Source organism: Salvelinus sp. IW2-2015, linkage group LG14, assembly GCF_002910315.2.
Source record: "Salvelinus sp. IW2-2015 linkage group LG14, ASM291031v2, whole genome shotgun sequence".
In the NCBI taxonomy this organism is placed as follows: domain Eukaryota; kingdom Metazoa; phylum Chordata; class Actinopteri; order Salmoniformes; family Salmonidae; genus Salvelinus; species Salvelinus sp. IW2-2015.
The window spans coordinates 6,912,470-6,915,550 of NC_036854.1; positions in this window are offsets into that span (position 1 = coordinate 6,912,470).

The window sequence follows — 3,081 nt, forward strand, 5'->3', positions numbered from 1 at the left end:
CTAATTTATGTTTAAAAAAGCTAGCCTTAGATTTCCTAACTGAGTATATTGGTTCCTGACTAACCTGAAAAGTTACATATCGCAGGGGTTATTCGATGCTAATGCACAACGCCACAGGATGTTTTTGTGCTGTCAAGGGGAGTCAAGTCTGGGGTGAACCAAGAGCTATATCTGTTCTTAGTTCTACATTTTTTTAATGGGGCATGCTTATTTAAGACAGTGAGGAAAGCACTTTTAAAGAGCAACCAGGCATCCTCTACTGACGGGATGAGGTCAATATCCTTCCAGGATACCCGGGCCAGGTCGATTAGAAAGGCCTGCTCGCTGAAGTGTTTTAGGGAGCGTTTGACAGTGATGAGGGCTGGTCGTTTGACCGCGGAACCATTACGCACGCAGGCAATGATCGCTGAGATCCTGGTTGTAGACAGCAGAGGTGTATTTAGAGGGCAAGTTGGTCAGGATGATATCTAAGAGGGTGCCCATGGTTATGGATTTAGGGTTGTACCTGGTAGGTTCCTTGATCATTTGTGTGAGATTGAGGGCATCTAGTTTAGATCCTAGGACGGCCGGGGTGTTAAGCATGTCCCAGTTTAGGTCACCTAACAGTACGAACTATGAAGATAGATGGGGGCAATCAATTCACATATGGTGTCCAGGGCACAGCTGGGGGCTGAGGGGGTTCTATAACAAGCGGCAACGGTGAGAGACTTGTTTCTGGAAAGGTGGATTTTTAAAAGTAGAAGCTCGAATTGTTTAGGCACAGACCTGGATAGTATGACAGAACTCTGCAGGATATCTCTGCAGTCGATTGCAACTCCGCCCCCTTTGGCAGTTCTATCTTGTCTGAAAATGTTATAGTTAGGGATGGAAATTTCAAGATTTTTGGTGGCCTTCTTAAGCCAGGATTCAGACACGGTTAGGACATCCGGGTTGGCAGAGTGTGCTAAAGTGGGGAATAAAACAAATTTAGGGAGGAGGCTTCTAATGTTAACATGCATGAAACCATGGCTTTTACGGTTACAGAAGTCAACAAATGAGAGCGCCTGGGGAATGAGAGTGGAGCTTGGGACTGCAGTGGTTAGCCTCTACATCACCAGAGGAACAGAAGAGGAGTAGGATAAGGATACGGCTAAAAGCTATAAGAACTGGTCGTCTAGTGTGTTCGGAGCAGAGAGTAAAAGGAGCAGATTTCTGGGAGTGGAAGAATAGATTCAAGGCATAATGTACAGACAAGGCCGCTAGCAGTGGCTAACTGACTACTAGCTAGTAGCTAGATAGCTGGTTAGCTTCTGATGGGGGTTCCTGTTCTAAAGTGTAAAAAATAGCAGATCCGTACCACATTGGGTGAGGCGGGTTGCAGGAGAGTGTGTTCAGTCCGTAGATGGAAATTGAGATTTAAAAAAATATGAAAAATATATATACATGGGACGGGACAAGACAAACAGACGTCCTACTGCTATGCCATCATCTTTATTGCACTCCACACTGCCCTTTCACACTTGGAGAAAGGGACACCTACGTATGTGAGAATGCTACTCATTGACTACAGCTCAGCATTCAACACCATAGTGCCCTCAAAGCTCATCACTAAGCTAAGGACCATGGGACTAAACACCTCCCTCTGCAACTGGATCCTGGACTTCCTGACGGCCTCCCCCAGGTAGTAAGGGTAGGTAACAACACATACGCCACGCTGATCCTCAACACTGGGGCCCCTCAAGGGTTCGTGCTCAGTCCCTTCCTGTACTCCCTGTTCACTTATGACTGGACGGCCAGGCACGACTCCAACACCATGATTAAGTTTGCTGATGACACAACAGTGGTAGGCCTGATCACTGTTAACAATGAGACAGACGATAGGGAGGAGGTCAGAGACCTGACCTTGTGGTGCAAGGACAACAACCTCTCCCTCAACGTGATCAAGACAAAGGAGATGCTTGTGGACTACAGGAAAAGGAGGACCGAGCACGCCCCCATTCTTATCGACGGGGCTGTAGTGGAGCAGATTGAGAGCTTCAAGTTCCTTGGCATCCACATCACCAACAAACTAACATGGTCCAAGCACACCAAGACAGTCGTGAAGGGGGCACGACATAACATATTCGCCCTCAGGAGACTGAAAAGATCTGGCATGGGTCCTCAGATCCTCAAAAAGTTCTACAGCTGCACCATCGAGAGCATCCTGACGGGTTGCATCAGTGCCTGGTATGGCAACTGCTCGGCCTCCGAACGCAAGGCACTACAGAGGGTAGTGCGTATGGCACAGTACATCACCGGGGCCAATCTTCCTGCCATCCAGGAGCTCTATACCAGGCGGTGTCAGAGGAAGGCCCTAAAAATTGTCAAAGACTCCAGCCACCCTGGTCATAGACTGTTCTCTCTGCTACTGCACGGCAAGCGGGTTTGGAGCGCCAAAGTCTAGGTCCAAGATGATTCTAAACAGCTTCTACCCCCAAGCCATAAGACTCCTGAACAGCTAATCAAATGGCTAACCAAACTATTTGCACATTGACTCTGTACCGGTACCCCCTGTATATAGTCCTGCTATTGTTATTTACTGCTGCTCTTTAATTATTTGTAATTCCTATCTCCTACTTTTTTAAAAGGTATTTTCATAACTGTATTGTTGGTTAAGGGCTTGTAAGTAAGGTTTTCACTGTAGTGTCTACACCTGATGTTCGGTGCATGTGACAAATACAATTCGATTTGAAGTGCATTTAAGACTCACAAATGAATTAAGAGATGGAGGAACATATTTGATTTGGTTAACTACCAGAGGATGAAAAATGGCATTCTCCAGGGAAGCCTGAATCTGAAAATAGTATCTTACAAATAATGTTTAATATATGTAGTAGTTATGAGTCCTTACCATTAGCTGGATATTTCTTCATATTTTGTCTTTTGCACAAAGTGCAGGGCCGCTTACAATTGGCCCAGGGTCGTCATGTTAAAATAAGAATTTGTTCTAACTGACTTGTCTAGTTAAATAAAACAATGCTCAGGCTCTTGTCTTCATCTTTTGAAAACTGTACTGTTGCTTTAAAATGTGTCAGGCTGCCCTGTTGTTGCTGTGCTGGAAAC